We start from the raw sequence: 18,926 nt of genomic DNA, 5'->3' as shown, positions 1-18,926 counted from the left end.
GTGTAAACGGAATTTTCAGTTAATTTACAGGTCATATTAGCAGCATGGTTGCTGCTGTTACTTCATCACAGTGTGATGAAGGCTCTGGGGGAGGGGGGGTAACAGGGCACTCTGGGGGGTAACACCTGCACTAACACTGTACAACATGCACAATGAGGGGAGCATGACTTATGTAACCACACAATAAAATTGAACCACATCAGCAGAAGATGCTGCATGTTGCCAGAGTGGTGTGGGAGCCAACTACAGTGAAGTGCTTCGGTTGTGGCAGCCATACCACTCAGGTAACATACATTGGATCTGAGGGTTGGAAACTAAATATCTGCACTTTTGTGACAACACAGAACCATCCATAGAAGTGTCGTTATTACTGCCTGACCGGGGTGGAGCCACCATTGTGCGGGGTCGTCCCCCCCAAAGAACCCAGGCCACCATGCTCAGCGGCCGTGCCTGGCACCCCAGCCACACTCCCTGAATCTGACATCAGAGTCCAGCCAGTGCCGTGTTTGCAGCACAGCTGGGAGTGGCTCTCCCAGCTTTAAAAGGCAGGGAGATGCAGTCCCAAAGCTGGCAGTGCCTAAGCTTCTGAAAAACGGAGCCACATGGCTTCCCAGCCTGTCTAAGAATGTGTCTCCCTACCTTTTAAAACAGGGAGAACGCTGCTTTATAGCACTGTGAATGTGGCGCTGGCTGGAATTTGCTTGCAAATGGGGCATGCCCCCCAGAATTTGGGGGGCACGCCCCCCAAATGGTGCATTTGTGAGTGAAACACACCACCTGCATCTGTCAGACGCAGGGGGCGTGGCTGGGGCCCCCTGCTCATTGTGGGCTGAACTGGGGCTGCCACCAGCCTCCCAATGCCACTGTGCCTGGCCACCACTGAATCAGCATGCTACCTCAGGTTTCTTGCTGTAACTACCGCAACAGGTGCAGCTACCACTTTAGGGGTCGCCTATCAAGCATACAATCGAGTAAAAGATATGTTTGGTATCCCCTCTGTGGTGTGTTTGGTTAATCCATTCCTTGATCCAGGTCAGCTTTTGAATGGGGCTTGAATTACTTATATTCCACTTCTGGAGTAGAGGCGGGGCTAACAAACAGCCAGCAGCAAGAGCACAGAAAAGCAGTCTGCACATGCCTCTCTGGACATAATATCTATCTCATTAAATGATTAATATTCCCGATTCCACTCCTCTGCCTTGTCCTTGCATACCACAACTCTTTCCCTTGGATTCTACACCCTGCTTGTCCTCTGTAAACCCAACGTTGGAGTCTCCGATCTCTGACAGAACCATTTCTCCCTTGCCACTTTATACCACTTAAACTCTTTACCTTCTGACGTCAATCTAGATATGTTGGTGTGTTTAAGTAGTATCTGCTAAAAACCTAAACTCTGGCATTCTCAAACTCATTTCCCTCCTTGACCTTGACTTTCCATTACCCTTTTCTCATATGCCTATTCTCTCAAATTGGAAATCTGATGACAAGGCCTGGCTCTCTTACGTTACATTATGCACAGCACTTGGGTTATTGTAGGCATTTTAGAAGTAATAATGACAGCCAGACCACCATTGAGAGATTCAACAGCATCACATTCTGAGCATTCCAGCAGGAGACACTACCACAGGAAGTGGTTTATGTTTTCATTTGTAGCTATAAAATGTATGTTTAAGAATGCATGCATCTGCACCCAAAGGTGCTCTTACCCCTGGACTTCTGGGCCAAATTCCGGGGCCTCCACAGCACCTGAGGGTCCCCAAATCCTCTTTAGTCTGTCTAGGGCCATGTGGTCGCCCGGCCAAGCATGATGATGCTTAATTGGGGGCCTCCAAAGGTCAAAATTACCTAGGTGCACCTCTGTCTGCACCTGTACAAAAAGCTTACTTTCATTTTAATAAGGTATCTCAAGTGAAGTCAGAGTAGTGGTCCATGTAGCTCAATGTGGTTGACTCTGGCAGTGGTTCTTCAGAATTGCAGAGATCTTTTCCCATTGAAGCTAGCTGGGATTATTTTGAGCTGAAGTTTCTAGGGTGTGAGCCTGGGACCTTCTGTATGCAAACCACAGGTTTTAGTACTGAGCTATGGTGCCTTTCCTAAATTCAAATCATGAGAATATAAGCGAATGCACCCCAGGCAGCTCATGTTGTCTGGACTGGAGCACCAGGAGCCCTCCAGTCCTCCTGGCTGCTCCAGACCTGCAGAGCCCAGCTTCTCTACCCGGCTCTTTACCAGTGGATTGCTCTACCTTGGTAGGCAATCATGGGATCACTCCAGGTAGGAGAACTCCTGACTGGCCCACTGCCATTTTAGGCAGCAAGCTGGGCGGAAGGAATGAGTGTGCAGAGCGGAGCAGCTGCTATACTGAAAGCAGTCACGATGCTGTTTGCACGCTGCATTCTGGTTTCATAGAGGGTCCAGCACGGCTTTTACCCCTGCCACCAGTGCTCTGCCATTCGCCGCCCCGTGTGTATGTGGGCGCACAAGCAGTGGAGGCTTGAAGAACCTCTAGATTTTCTGCTAGGAGGCAGGTAGGAGCCCGCCTGCCCACCTACCCTCCCTAAGTGTTGCAGATGTGTTCTACATATTTCATAGTCACTGTTGTGTGTATCCTGTGAACTTGACACTACTAAGTATGGAATTAAGCTTTCTGAGAATCTCAGATTTTGAGGTGTTAATTTATGTATTATTTTTAAAGAAAGCAAATTTCTACCCACTGCCACTAACCAGGTATGCTCGAAAAGGTGTGGGCAACACTTTAAATCACAGAAGCTGGAGAGGTGACTGCATGTATTTCTAATGGGTGAAAATATGGTTTCAGTAATGGAAATGTCTCCTTGTACCTTCCTATGACTAGCAAAATCAGAATTATGCAAAATAGTAAAAATTGCATGATAAATTATGCAAGAAATAAATTGTGCAAACTTGAATAATTTATAATGGTCATATAATTGGTCTTTCTTAGCGCAGAATTTGGATTGCCTGCATGCAGAATTTTAATTTTTTCAGCCCAGAGTAAAAGCACAAACATATCTACATATAGAGCTCTCTGACCCAAGCCCCTTTAACATTCCCCACCCCAGAGATATCTGTTACTTTTTGACTACTGACTATTCATTTGCCTCCATCAGTCAGTAACATATAACAATCAGCATTATTGATTATTTATTTGTCTTCAGTATTTATTAATTGGCTTTCCAGATTTGTCAAAGGCACATTGCTGAGCTGCATCATAACATTTGAAAAGTGGGGGATCAAGATGAAACCTGCTGGAGATACAGAGTGTCCTTCCCTGATGCAGAGTCACAATTTAATCAGAAGCACAACATTTGTAACTAGCAGAGCAACATGAAGGAATTGCAGCAAGGCTGATGCTTTGTGCCTGAGTAGAAATGAATTGTTGTGCCTTGGAGGAGTCTCACTGAGCCCAGAGGAAGCTCTTGACAGGCACAACCAAACACAACATATTGCAGTATCAGAGCCCCAAGGCTTTCTCTATGCATACATAAACACAAATGATCTCTTAGGCATTCCTAAATGTTATGTTGTTATTCTTTGGCATATCTGTCACTATGGAAAATATTAAGAATCCAGTGACTAAAAAAAGAGAGAGAGTGTGTGTGTGTTTGGGGGGTTAAATATATCGAATCCACCCTTTCTGACAGAGCTTTCTAGGGATGCCCATGAACCATGGTTCAAACTGTGGTTTGAAAACTTTTTGAGCAGTGCAATTTAAGAAAAAGCAGAGCAGGACCTTAGCTGCTTTCCACCACCTTGTGCAGCTTCTTTCCCAGCGTGGCATCAGCACGCATGGGTGCTATTTGCATGGCCAGCATGGTGTTTGATCAGCATGGGCTTCTAGGGACATGTGACACCCCAGCAGGAAGCTGCATGGGGCGGCGGAAAGCAGGTAAGGACTTGCTCTCCTTAAAGTCCCCAGTCCCCTGTCCAAAAAGTGCTTGAACAGTGGTTCGTTCATATCCCCAATGCTTTCCAGATTATCAACATTCTGAACACAGTGTCTACAATGGGGAAGAAGACATACTAGGGATGTGCAAAACATTTTGACATTAAAACTATTTGATGTGAAACAGGCTGTTTTAAGTGCTTCAAGCTTAAAACAAAATACCCTTTAAATAAAGGGTCTTGTTTTGAGCTCAGAACAAAACATCCCTGTTCCGATTTGAAATGTTTCGAGTGCTATTTTGGAGAACTGCTTTTTCTTTGCTGAGTGGTTTTCTGGTACTGGCTTCTGATTGGCTTGTGATCTCCTTGCCTCTTGGTTGGCTTGTTATCATTCAAATCAAGTGATGTAATGGGCAACTGTGTTTCATTGGCTGGAGGGGGAGGAGGAACACAAAAGGAGGGAGTTTCAAAATGTATTCAAACAGATTGGGAGGCAGAGAGAACCTTATACTGTGCCTCTCTTGAAGAGGATACATCAGAAGAGGAGGAAGAAAAGTTTGGTTTTGTGGTTTTCTTTTCTCAGCACTGAGTTAATATGCTGTGGTATTGCTGTTATAACTCTGGTTTTGCTGGATCTCAGATTGACAAAGGCAGAACTTGGGTACCTACTTTCCTTGAGTTGTGGTTTGGTATGTTCGTGAGATAGTGTTGTGGCAAAAACTGGTCAGTGGCAGCTCTGTGTGTGTATATGATATTTCTTGGTGATTGCTGTGATGAGCTCCATGTCTGGCCTTGAGACTAACATGTGCTTCACTCACTGCTCTGGTCTGTTCTGCAATCTGCATTGCAAGGTGTCCACAGTCAAAATGCGGCTGAAGTTGCAGTAGTTGAGTTACTATGCTTGCTGCTAAGGGTGCTGCTGTGGTAATTGTTGCAATGCTATGAAGTAAGAAGTCATAATTGTGTGTGTAAGAGCAACTTATGCCAATGACATCAATCTGGCCAGCAGTGGATTCAGGATTAGTGGTTCTGTTCTAGCCATTTTTGGACTGTGTTTGAAATGTGTTTCTGTGTTGGGAAGGACAAATTCTTTTTTACTATGTGCTTCTGCAGTGTTTTTTCAAGGCAGGGTTGCAAAATGCACTGCAAATTGCAACGCAAAATATCGTGTGCACTCTGTGAGTGCAGATTGTTCTGGCTGTAGAGAACAATGGGGAAACTTGAAACATCACATTGTTCCCCATGGGTAGCTCATACAGACACCAAAGTGGGCTGAGTGGTAGGCAATTATGGGTGCTACCTACTACCCAACAACCACCCCCCCAATGGGTGAGTGGGTGATTTTAAACACATTTTTAACCTTTCCACAAAACCCCTTGGGGATCCTGGAATACTGGAACCAGTCCAGAGAGTTTCGAGAAGACATGCCACCGCTGCCACCTCCAACGATGAGGTACCCTCTTGCTGCCCCTATTAGGAGTTTTTCTTTAAAGGCAGAAAGATTCCCCTTTGCAGATTCCCCTTTACAAGTATCCCCCCTCAAACCACCAAACTGGTTCTAAACCAGTTCCATTCGAAATGGACTGGCACTCTTTTGGGGGGATCTGGTCTGGTTTGAGTCCAAAACCGGTCAAACTGGGTCGATTCTATCTGAACCAGGTTCAAACAGAACCAGTTCCATACACCCCTAGACTGCATGAGGATCTAGGTCCCAGTCAAGGATTTCAATGCTTTGGGGATGTGTGCACTCATTAGAATTAAACTCCAGCTATTTACTTAGTAGCCAGCTACTGTACTTGTTGGTCTATATTTTCTGGTTCTTGACTGGCTGGCAGGGGTGTAGCCTGACTCAAAAAATAAGCAAACTGTCTGTTGTATTGATGGTTTGATAGTGCTTTTTGCTTTGGCGGCCCAAATTGGGCCTTGCTGCCTTGCTTTCTCAGGCCCATCCTAGCCTTCAGCTGGAGCTCAGTTTTCTGGGTCTGATAATTTCCTAGAACCTCAACTCTGAGGTTCTTGTTTCACTCATAGTTACATTCAAGTTGCCACAAAATTTTGCCTGAAGTAAAATTTTGAAGCCAATTTGAGGCTCAGACCAAGCACCCAAGTTCCTGGTTGTAGTCCTGCCTGTCTTTATTGAGTTCCTGGTCAAAGCTCTGATCAGCCTCTAGACTTGATTTCTGAAAAAGCATTTAATGGGGCATTGCTTGAACTCTGATTTTAGGATACAAGTTGAACCTTGTTTTGCACTATTGCCTGGGGGTCAGCTTTGACATTTCCTGAGGCTGGATCTTGCCAGCTGGAACGTGACAAAGGGCTGGGCCTGAGCCCAAGACTGAACTGTTTTGGTGCGTGAGCCCTTCATAAGGAACTTGGAAGCCATTGCCTTAATGGTGTGTACATTTTTTCTACCATGGTGTTGCTCAGTATGCTCAGTTTAGCTACCTTGAACAAAATATCTTTAACAATTATTGACACACAAGATGAAAGAGAGATATAGAGATAAGCAACCAGACATTTATTCTTATTTTAACATGGAAATTAGCAATGTTAAAAATAGCACAATGGCCATGAAAGGGAAAAGTAATACCCAGCTATCTATTGCCAGTGACAATTTCTCTGTAGATATCTCAAAGCTATGCCCGTATTAGTTCATGAAAAATAATTCCCTGCCTTTGTACTTCTTATTTGTCTTCTTCAAGGAGACATTCAAACCACTTTCTCAACATTTGTTAATTAGGCTCTGCAGCATGCAATAAGAGGGACAAGCACTTTTGCCCACTCTAAATTAAAGATGTATTTGATATGTTGTTTATAAAAGATTAACCAGAGCTTTAATAAATTGCTGAAGCATGGTTAACAAAGCCACTGGGGATATGTAGCATGGCTGATGGAGATGTATGAACTCTTGTTGTAATTCTTCAAGAACAGCAGCAGTTAGGGCACTTCACTGCATCATGAATGCTGTGGATTTTGGCTTTGTTTTAGTTGAACCACCATCTCTGATTTACCCACTTGTAAATGGAAGCCTGATGCAAAGTCAGGCATTTGGATTTGGGAGACATTAGCTCTTTTCAGATGACAAATGTAGAGTCAATGTGTTTGTGGGAAGCAGCACTGTGGCAGCAAGTGCCATCCCTGACCGAAACACATTCAGTCTAATGTATTGTTCCCAACCAGGTGTTCCTGGCTGTGTATATACAGACTCTACACATTTATAGTTCATATGATTGTAGAAGCTGTAAATGCAGTTGACTTAACATGTGAAGGTTAGCGGCAGAATCTGTTACCAAAAACTTCTTCCATTCTATGGGTGTTCAGTTGTCCTACATTTGTTTTTTGAAAAGAACTATAACTGCTATCAGAAAGAAACTTGTTCCACCCCATAGCTCCACACAGTGGGAAGAACTAATTGTGTTCTTGTCGTCTCCCTTACCTGGTCAGTGGACCTTTTTCTAAGGATGTGTGAAGCCTCCTTCCAAAAAAACATAAGAGAGAGGAATCCACATGCTTTGAATTTGGAGATGCCCATGCTCAGAGCTCTGTTGCCAGATTTGGCTTTTTAAAACCAAATTTTGGGTTACGGCCCATTTGACTCATGAGTATACCCCTTAGGTTCTGGCCAAATAAATAATATTTATTAAATCAATCTATATCACAGCATGGATTCGAAAACCACAACCCCCCATGATAGACTGGATTCTGATGCATTGGCAGGGCATCTGGCTGTGGCTGACAAGGAAGGGTGGAGCATGTTTCCTAACAGGTTGTCAGTGGTGACAGATGCCCAGATGGCATGACATTTGCCTTTAGCTAGTGACAATGCTGCAAAAAGAAGGAGCAGGGAAAACAGAGGGTTGAGCAGGGAAGGTGGGGAGATGGGTGAAGAAAGGCAGGAAGTGAGGGAAGCCCCCGGCCTCTCGACACTGAGGAGCAATAAAGGTCTAAAGCAGGGGGGAGCAGCAGGATAAGCAGAGCACAGACACAGCTATGAGCCATAGCTAAATGGAGCCACCATGTTCAGATGGTGTGCACTCCTGAATACCAGATGCTGGGAATACACAGAGGAAGAAAGTTGTTGCCTCCATGCCTTGTGGCTTCCCAAGAAAGGGCATTGGTCTGGACCTTGTTAGGATGTTGGACTAAATGGGCATTTCGACTGATCCAGCAGGGCAGTCCTTATGTCCTGAAATTTCACTATTTGTCTTGAAGTTCTTTAATCTTCAAACTGAAAATTCCACTCTGAAATGCCTTCAGTAACAATACATTACAACATATTGTACAGTTACATGACATATGTGCAAACAAAAATGCAGGCCTCTTAGAGGCATGCTGGCCTAATTCTAATACAGGACAAGATCACATTCACAAAAATCTTCATTAGGCATATACTAAACAGTACATGAGTGACAGTTAAGAGTTTCCTTTCCTTTCAGGCCTAAGTAGTAAGGTCACTTGGCTTGAAAGGAATTCTTATATTTGGCCCATGTTTTATTTTCTAAAAAACCGAGCCTGTGTCTTGCTCAATCTGATAAGCGGCTGTCTGCTTCTCAAAATCCTTTCCCTCCCACTGTCCCTGCCCCATCACGCCACCTTTAACTGCAAAACCTTCCATTCTGTTTATCGCTGATAACAGCTGATGTTCTCATGTGGAGCAAAATACACGGTGCTCAAATTGAAGCCATAGAGCCACTGACATAAGCAGGCATCCTGACATCAGCCTCTTAACGAGATGGAACAAAAAGATACGTTGTCGTGGTTATTTTTAGAAAGCAGAATGGCGAAGGAAATTAGTTCATGCTTAAACATTCTGTTCTTCATTTTAAAATGTTTCATCTTATTTGAATTGCAATCACTTTTTCATTTCTCAGTTTCCTTGCTTATGTTTATTGCTTATGTTCTTTGCTTCCTTAATTTCCTTGCTTATGTTTTCTTGTTTTCTTTTTTATATTTTGGATCTAGGAAGCAAAAACTTTTAAAAGAAGTCAGCCGAGTTATGGATTTTTGCATTTTCCCCATTGTGCCTACAAATCTTGGTAGGTTTGCAATAGGTCCAAAAGAGATTCACTAGTTCATTAGGTAAAATTTATTGAGGCTATAGCTCTCTATAGCCTGTATTTTTTCTAACAATTTATAAAAAGTGTAAGATTGTAAATGCATTAAGGAATAGTATACATCTGTAAAATATGCCAAATGTACCAGACACATCTGAAAATGATAGTATAGAATAAGATACATAACACTATCAATATTCCAAAGCTCTAAGTTTGGTTATCAAAGATCTCAAGAAATAATTGTTTGAGTGTATATCACACTCTTTCTCTTCATGTTCCACTTCTTCCTTCTGCAGCAGTCTGGTAAATTCAGCCATTTCAGAATTGTATCTTAATCAGATGACTTTATTTAAATTCAGTCATTTGACCAGCATAAACAAATGATAAAAACAACACAAAAAGAAGAAAATAAATTGTTACCAGGCAATCCCACCAGTCCCACCAGACACCCAAGACTTCGGCTAGCAATATAGAAAAACTTTGCCACTGAATATGAAATATTAGAGTCTTTGGCTTTGAGCAAGAAATTAACCAATGAATCATTAAAGCAACTAGAATAACTGAGGCATCCAAAACGCTGATACAGCAAGGGCGAGATTAAACAATTTCTAGTATCTTAATCATAATATGGGAGTTTTCCTAGAGACAATTTGTGGTTTTATATTCAAAAACAATATTACTTCCTAATCAATATCCAATCAGTTCCCCAGGTGGGACAAACTTCTTAAGATTCAAAGGACATCTGGAATAATTTGTCCTCCTGCACTATAAATTTTGGCTTCATCTAGTCTCTGGAGTTCTAAATGGGGTTCTAAACTTGGGAATCCCCAGGCTTCCTGCAAGACTGATACTCAATAAAGTCTCCTCAGAGAAGAACAGTAATACAATGAATGCTAATTACCATATCTCTATCTGATAAACCCCAAGTTAAGTTTCTGAGAACAAAACTTAAGTGAATAAAACATAAGCAAATGGTTACAATGTGAAGGAATGAAAAATATTCACAATTGCAGAACCAAATAGAATACATCAAAGTGCTGCGTGGACCAGGCGCGTAACAATGATAGGGCAAGGGGAGACAGTTGTCTGGGGGCCCCACTGCCTGGAGGGGCCCCCCAGAAGCACCTCACGTGACTCCCCATTGCCCCCTGCCCAGCCCCAAGGCCCCTCAGCCACTTGCCCTCTTCGCCGTCTCTCCTGCTTGTTCTGCTGGCCCGCAATCGAAGCAGCAGGCAAGCTGCAAAGAGCTCCTTTTCTCCCGCCTCTCAGCTGATCGGCGGGTGGGCGGGGCTTCCACGGAGGCCTCCGTGTAGGCCGCAGTGAAGCCTGAACTCGAGTAGGGCCCAAGCAAGCCAGGAAGGAGGAGGCAGCCAGTGTGTTCTCTGCAGCAGAAGACCCCTCGCTGCCCTGCTTAACCCAGACCAGCATTTGCCAGGTAGAGTGTGAACTCCTTTTTGTGGTTACCTTTCCCGCCCCCCATATATAGGGATCTGCTTGCCATAGGGCTTGGATATGGGGGGGGGGAGGGACCGAGAAGTCTCTGAATATTTATTTTGAAACAGCTTGGAAAATTTGCTGACTTAAAAAAAACTATCTAAAAAGTCCTATAAGTGGCTTGTTTCATGGCAGAAAATTGCAAAAACTTCTGGAACAGTATTTTATTAATTTTATTTATTCATTCATTCATTTATAAATGCACTTATGTTCAAGTTGTTTTGCAACCCAGAAGGTCTGAGTGAGAACTGTGAAGCATGTGTGGTGCTTTTATTTTATTTTTCTTGTGTGTGAACTGCTCCCCAATAACTTGCAGGGACTTCAGGGTAAATCTGGCCAACATGTGAATGCAGCACCTCCATTCCAGAGGAGATGTGTCTTAAAGGGCTTTAAAAGCCTCCTGTGAAAAACCTCCTGCAATCAAACTTGACTGAAGTTGTTCAGAATTCTGGGAAAACAAACATAGGCTCACCCTGCATGGTTGAAAGTCTCCTTTGCTAATCTGCAGCGAGGGGCCCATTTTAATAATTCATCTTTCTAGTGTGTTCTAGGCATTAAAAGTAATACAAATGTATAGTACTCAATGTATATCACTATATATTGTGACGTGTGCGTGTGTGTATTCAGTGAAATGTATTTGCAGGCAGCATACTTATTTTGGAATATCAGACTTAAATCCTTGGGGGCCTGGGGTGTGCGGAGGCCCTGGACTTTCGGGGGGGGGCCATTTTAAAATCTTGTCTCTGTGCCCACTCCAACCTTGCTACGCCCCTGGCGTGGACAAAAGTGTTCCTCTTTTGTATTATTGTGAAATCAGTGCAGTTTTACACCTTGAGGTAGCACACTTTAGGATATCCTTTTTTGTTTCTGTTTTTTTTTTTACAGTTGGCAGCTCTTATTATTGGGCCACACGGAAGATTTATACTTTGGCTGCCCTGCTAGTAAACCTTAATGAGGAACTGTATATTATATTGGAAGCATGTACCAGCAAGGAACAATCTACAAGGAGGAAGCACTGTGGAACATTAAAAACAAATATCATAATGTCAATAGATTTGCCTATTCATATCTCATTCCAGGCTTTACAGGAATTTTGTCCTATTGATTTTAATGCAATTTACTTCCACGTGATTGAGTTTAGTCAGGTTGTCTGTCTGGGAAACAGACTGCAGAAGTTTGTACATACTTCTTAAGAGCATATGAGGCATATGCTCTTTATATACCTACAGTATAAAGCCCTAAACAGCTTAGGCCCTGGGTATTTAAGAGAATGTCTTCTTTACCATGAGTCTCACCACCAGTTAAGATAATCTGGAGAGGTTCGCCTGCAGTTGCTGCCAACTCGTTTGGCGGTTACTCGGGAACGGGCCTTCTCTGTTGCTGCCCCTGGACTTTGGAATGTGCTCCCTGTTGAAATAAGAGCCTCCCCATCTCTGGCAACTTTTTAAAAGGCACTGAAGACACATTTATTCACCCAAGCTTTTAATTGGATTTATGGTTTTAATTTTTAATGTTGGTTTTAAATGATTTTAAGGTTAATGATTTTAATGTTTAAATGATTTTAATTGTTTTAATGTTTTAAATGATTTTAATTGAAAACCCTCTAGAGACGCAAGTTTTGGGTGATATACTAATATGTTAAATAATAAATATGCCTGGCAATGATGCAAATACACATATAGGTAATGCAGCTTTTTCAAAATTCTGGTAATATCTCTCTTTCATAGCTTTCTGTTGAGTGCTGCTTTGGGAATGCAAGTTGAAAAGCAGTCTATACATTTTGTAAGTAAGTATGTAAAAGAGTTACCATCATATTATCATCTTTCTACTTATAGACCCGAGCACTCTGAACTCTGATGTTTTATGCATTACTGGAAATCAAAGTGAGATGGAAGGAGAGGCCAGGTACCCTTGGCATAATAAAAACTCTGAACTTGCCTCTCTTTTATCCCTGCAGAAAACTTTCACCTGGGGATGAAAGAGAGACCCCGTTCAGAGCTCTTATTTTGCCATAGGTAGTAGTCCTCTCTTTCCAACTCACTTGGAACTGTTCCATCTCACTGTTCTCAGAAGTTTGTCAGGGGTTCTTTGTGGTGGACAAGCAGGTTGAAATCAAGCTCTTCTTAGAATTTCATTCTCACTACTGGTATGGAAGCTGGTTTGAGCAGCAAGATCTCTCACTACGGCCATGATAGAAGTGTTTGAATACAGGAACTGCATGTGTGATGAACTTCCCACGTGACTGTCATCCACTCTCCCTCTGTGCAAACAGGAGTATCCTCATATATGGCCCAGAATCTTCTCCCATATGTGTACAGGCATGATGAAGCTGCTTTATATTGAATTACAGCATCTCATTAACGTTGCATATGATTTCAAACAGGAACCTTTTCCAGCCCTACCTGGAGACTACTGGGACTGAATCTGGGGTGTTCGGCTCCACTGAGTTGCAGCCTTTCCCCAGTGTGGTTGTGCATTGGCAGAACAGGAATGGTGTGAAAAGGAACTGAGGGTAAGAAGTCTGGAAAGCATTGTGTAAATAAAAAAAGAAAGAAAGAAAAACCAGCATAGTTATCTGTGGTAGGAAAAGCTGGTGGTATGCAGAGTTCCCTGCAAATGTAGATGACTCATAAATGATCTGATACAGTTAGAAAGAGTTTGGCTGAAACATCCTAGAATACCTCATCCATGCAGTCAGTCAATTGTTGATTCATTACATCAATCTGAGCAAATGACTCCCTCTAGCAACATACAGTAGTTTCTACATGCCACAATACATTTTATTTTATTTATTTAAATTACAATGTTTCTTAGTAGTTTTTGCTATAGAGGCTCAAGACACATGGGGGAAAATTCAGATCAGAAGAGGAGGACTTGCTCTGCATCGCCTTCTTCTCAAAGTCGAGACTGGCTGGGATACAAGTTAAGTTAGGTTTTTTTCCATTTCCACCCTCTGGAATGCCTGTCCCAGGAAGATTTGTAAAGACATCTCCTCCATTTTATCCTTCCACTAGCTTTCCCGCCTATGAATGCTGATGTTCCTGGTGGAATTTCCTTGCTTTCCTTCCACATCTTGTGACAGGCAAGCAACAGGATCAACAGCGTCGCATTACTGTTTTGTCATGTTTGCTTTTCATATTACCTTTTTTGTATTTTGTTGTACTTTGATATGTTCAATTTTTTTTTATTCTTACTGTAACTGAAATGGAAAAACCTTTCAGTTGGAAAGGCACTGGAACCCATCATTTTATCACTAACCATTTTGATGAGTTACATGTTATAACTACTATTTGTCTTGCCCTTTGTTTATAGCAATAGCCTCTTATAAAGAACTAATGATTAAACACCTCTAATTATCTGTGGGCAGTTTATTCTGGGAGAGCAGGATCTTGATGGGCAGGTGCCACTCCTCATCTATGCCCTTTACACAGAGCTGATGCATGCAGAAACCATAGGTGAGTAGATGCCTTGTGTGTAAAATGGAGCATTTCAAAGAGCAAGGCCTGCTATGTAGTTCCACATTCCCATGGAGATGATTTGGGTAGATGCAGTGCTTTGCTTTCTCTTTCACTGTTTCAGAATTTCCTCCCTAATCAGGCCTACAGATACTCATCTTGACTTGTCTTCAGGAACATATAAACATATTTTGTTTTGGAAGGCCTTTAACATCCTCACTCCTACCCAATTGTTTTGAAGATATATTTGATCTGTATCTCTTACAAGACTCAGTGGTTCATCGTTTGTAATGTTTACTTTCAATTCTATGCTTTTCTTGAGATTTTGGAGAGGATGAGTTGCTGAGACTTTTATTTAGAAAGGCAGTAGGCATATTAACTGTTCAATACATTGAATAAGATGAACTTGAGTAATGAGTAATGAGTAATATTTATTTCTTTATTAGGAGATTTATAACTGATACCATTGCTTTTTATTAAGATTTTAACTAAAACTGATTGGGCTCTTTATTTTTATTCTGCAAGAATAAACATTCCAATTATATGCCAGCTAAAAGTTTGCCAGTTTTCTTGGGTGTTCTTCAGTTTCTAGTACTGCCCTCCTTTCTCCACATTTTTATTACACATTTGGGGATTTGTAGAGTGAACTGCTTCATAACAGTATTTTCATGGAATGTCTGAAAAATTATAAATACACTGGTTTGGATGTGTCCGGGATGGCAACCCACTATGAGAATATGGTCAGCAATGCTATGTATCTGTCGCAGGATTATACCACTGTAGACTGCAGGTTTGAATGTTTGAAAGCTCCCCCACATGTTTCTTTTAAAAAAGAGATTTCGGCACTTATGAAACTAGCATATCAGAAAGAAGGGCCTACCCTTTTCTGCCTGATATACTATTTTTGAATGTACATATTTTGTTTATGTGATGTCATTCAAATATCTGATCTCCAACCTGCAGTGGTACAGTCCAGCAACAAATACATCACAGGGGGGTGATGATAATGTGGTCCAGCTTTTTCTTATAAGTAGGAGGATTTCTTTTAGCAGAAGAAAAAGTTACTAACATCTGTTTCTATACATCTACAGGGATTGTAACAATCACCTCAGTAAACCTGGGAGGAAATTTGGAATTAGCAACATTTTTCCCTTTGCAGATTGTTTCTTCTTTCTGGATGACAGCATATATTCCTGTTGCTTCTCAAAGTAAAGCTAATAACAAACGAAGAACTCTGTAGAATAAGTAAAACTTTTTTAAGCAATATAAATCTTTTATGGAAGGGTAGTTGGACCTGCTCCCACAGCATTAAAGCAAGACTGGGATGAAGAGCTGAAGTGCAAAGGTTTTTTAAAAAACTGAACAGAATCTTCCACTAAAGCCTGCACAGGATATGCTGAAGTTTATTGGAGCAGCTGGATTAAGGCTTCAGGTGTGAGTGTCATCTTAAAGCAGGGACACCACAGAGGAAGGTGCTCTTGTGTTCCAGAATCTGGTTGTAAAAACAACACAGTATTAAAAGCTTAGATTTAACAAGTGTAAACCAGATTGCCATTTAATATATTCATCTAGTCTGCTTATGTGGAGGAGGTGGGAGGAAAGGCTGGGTAGTACTCCAGCTGATGTCTACATCTCAAGAAGGTTACACTGTTGACTATCCCATGGGTACCTTGCTAGCAATCCTAGTAAACCCTGCGGGCATCAAGTTACTGTTGACACAAAAACCAGGTAGCAAGCAAGCTTCATATGTTTGTAATACTAGTTAGCATGCATATTATATAACTTTAGAGTGTTCAGAGCACTCCTTCTGACACATTTTCTCAGCACATGTCACAAAAACCATACAAGGCAGCTCAGCATTATTACCTTTTGCAGATGGAAAGTGGGCTAAGAGAATGGTAGGTATCTTAAAGGGAACCCAATGTGTTCATTGCTGAGGTGAAATTGAATTCAAAATTTGTACTCTTGGCTAATATACTCCATCAGTCATCAGCATCCTGAAGCCTTGAAACATCTTCTGCTCTAGACCACTGATGGGAGACAAGCAGGGAATGGGACTTGAGGCAGGGTCCTGTGTTGAGTTCCCTTCCTTGTAACAGCTCCAACCTCAAGATGGAGCAAATGTCCAACAAGGGAGGCAGTGGACAGCTAAAGAATTAAATAAGTACAAGTGAGCACGACAACAATCCTATCAGATAACTGAGATAAGCATCCTTTAAAAGGTGCACTGTTCATTAAGCAAAGATTCAAAGATGAGATTTGCAGATGAAACATCCTAAGAACAATAAAAAATTAAGAGTATCAAAGCTACTTTCCACACTGCTGGAACACTTATGATTTCAGGATCACAAGGATCCTGCCATAGGAAGGAACACATGAACCTGCCTTCTACCTAGCCAGACCATTGGTCCATCTACCTCGGTACCATCTACGCTGACTAGCATCGACTCTCCTGGATTTCAGATAGGAGTCTGTCCTAGCCCTGTCTGGAAATGCCAGGGGTTGAATCTGGGGACATGCAGCATCCAAATCAGATGTTTTTCCACTGAGCTACAGCCTTTCCCCTTGACCTCCAGCCATAGACATGCAATACTAACTGTCATCCTTGTGTAAGCAAACTTGGCTTCACTTGGAAGCCCTTGAGGCTGTTCTCACATGTAGCCTAACCCAGGCTAGGGAAGTCCAGCTTTGGTTAGGCTGCATGTGAGAATCACCGGGATTGGGTGCTGCCTAGCCCAGCTTTTTAACCCAGTTTTTAGCCAGAGTTAAGGGAACAAGCATACCCTTCTCCAGGATTGTATGTTTTCTTGGGCTGTACACAGCCCAGGGAGACACAGAGACAGGTGCCTAGGGCATTTGTCTCCTGGGGAAATCCCCCAAAGCTTCTCTTTTGGTCAAAGACCGTAAATAAAGGATGATGATGATGATGATGATGATTGATGATGATAAATCCCCCAAAGCACCACACTCGGTGCATTGTGGGATTCTCGGATGTTGGGACACATCATCCCGACCCTCCAGAGCTTGATTGACTGGGAATGCAATCCATGCTTCCAGCACACTTTTACTGATTGCGGGGGGTGGGGGTGGGGAGGTTGGGTTTGTGCAGCCTTCCACCCACCCACACAGTAGGTTGTATAAATAGATTCCTTGTTTAGTATTCTACCAGAAGTATCCAAAGCATGTTTATCCAGTTCCGAGTAACTTCATTCTGCCATCTGGTTCCAATGGTACTTGCTCCCATAACACTACAGTAGAGACCACTCAATTCTCCACTCCTGAGTTTATCCATTCTCATGGCCTATCCTCAGACATTTCCATGACAAAATTTTGGATCTCTTCTCTAGAAGCAGTTTAGAGCACACAAAAGCCAGAAAGATTACTGAATGTCAAAAGAACTCACGCTTATTTTTTTTTTAAGTACACACATACACAGAGAAAAGCTTAATGTCATGTTGCTTTCTCCAAAGAGAAAGAGATAACAAAGTGCCGAATGGTTGTTAGGATAGCTGCATGTTCACTTTCCACTGAAGGGTATTTAGAGGTATGGGATTAAAGCCTGTCACCCTAAGCTACTTGGAAGTAAATCCCAAGAAATCAGTAAGATTTTCTTCTAGGTGGCCATATTTGCAACTGAAGTGCTAGGTTTTCCTGTGACCATATAGTCAAATACCCTGATAATGTAGCCCTGGATAAGCCCAGTATGGAGGAGGGGCACAGGATATTATTTATATGTATAACATTTCTCGGTGGTTTTTCAACTAAAACTACCCAAAGTGGTTTACCAACAAACAATAATACCATAATTAATATGAAACAAAAACACCAAGTAAAAATTTATTTTTGTTTTTAAAAAAGCAAGGATGCACCAGCACCAGCAGGAAAAGAACATTGCAAGACTTTACTCAGAAGGCTCTGGAGCCAGAGACCCAGGCAAACAGGAATGGTTTTATATAATGTACTACGTACCACTAAGAAGGGATATAGGCAAATGGTTCTCCCTGGGGAGATGTAACTGGTATGGTGGGTGCGGGGAAGCGGAGGGGTGAGTGTGGGAAGCCCCCCTGAACATTTGGAGCCCCCCCCCAGACAGGAGGCCATGGTCCTAATCCCCAAGGTCCATGGCTAAATCTGCCCCCACCTTTCTTACCATGGCTGCTTCCCCACACTTTCTCACTCACTCAGGTAAACATTAGCCCAAGATCCCATTCTGCAGTTCTGCAGGTAGACTGCCCATTAGAGAAACACCCCAACGAAAAGGACACCTCCTCACTTAACACCACACAACAGCATTCACTTTTAATTCAGAGAGAGAGAGAGAGAGAGAAACAGGATTTTTTTTCAGTGAATGCTGCCAAAAGTCAGAATGAAACTAAGAAAATTACCCCCCCACACACACTCAAACCTATTCCTGAAAAAGTTCATAGCTATGACAAGCCAGCACTCTCCCTTCATTTGAATGCCAAGCCAGGTGCATGATCAGACATGAAATATCTCAGAATGGGATTTTAGTTTGAAAAAGGTCACTTAACAATGTACAATAAGCCTGTCTAATCTTGCATGTCGTACTTCCTTCCTGACATATTTCAGAAGTGGGTGAACTGAGTGTTTCTTTGTATTCTGTACTTGCCAGAGACTGAGAGACATTTGAAACGGCATGCTCTTTGGGTGCTGTACGGATGAGAGACTGTACTGTTTTCTTGCAAAATACATCTGTATCTTTTATTTACAACCATCTTTTCCTTCTGTGTCCAGAATGGGATTGGTTTAGTGAGGTTTAAATTTTTTACTGCTGGGAGATGGACAAAGATTAGCTATCAATTATGGACAAAAATACCAGGACATTATCTTAAACATTTAACTTGTGTTTATTACTGAAGAAATGGAGCTGTCTTGTATGGAGTCAGAGCATTGGTCCACTTAGCCCTCTACTGTGATTCTCCAAGGTCACAGGTAAAGGTCTTTCCCAGTTCTGCTACCTGAGATCAGGTACTTAGGAACAATGAAGCGGGGGCGGGGG

At 42.3% G+C, this 18,926-nt stretch overlaps 1 protein-coding gene and 1 long non-coding RNA gene across 19 annotated transcripts in view; one reads left to right on the top strand and one right to left on the bottom strand.

The window, feature by feature from the left end:
• Positions 1–18,926, bottom strand: part of NRG1 (neuregulin 1) — an 811,186-nt gene that overhangs the window by 487,565 nt on the left and 304,695 nt on the right. The gene's annotated exons all lie outside the window — the stretch shown is intronic.
• LOC128343312 (uncharacterized) lies at positions 10,260–15,449 on the top strand. 7 transcript variants are annotated; one of them, XR_008315458.1, is made up of 5 exons: positions 10,260–10,392; positions 11,337–12,237; positions 12,835–12,963; positions 13,269–13,906; positions 14,998–15,449. It is a non-coding gene; the product is annotated as an uncharacterized LOC128343312 (long non-coding RNA). The 7 variants fall into 7 exon arrangements; XR_008315456.1 differs by having other exon boundaries at positions 13,266–13,906; XR_008315460.1 differs by having other exon boundaries at positions 10,263–10,392; positions 11,337–11,496; positions 12,179–12,233; positions 12,835–13,906.

Source organism: Hemicordylus capensis, chromosome 2, assembly GCF_027244095.1.
Source record: "Hemicordylus capensis ecotype Gifberg chromosome 2, rHemCap1.1.pri, whole genome shotgun sequence".
Classification (NCBI taxonomy): Eukaryota; Metazoa; Chordata; class Lepidosauria; order Squamata; family Cordylidae; genus Hemicordylus; species Hemicordylus capensis.
This window is presented reverse-complemented; position numbering and strand designations above follow the sequence as displayed.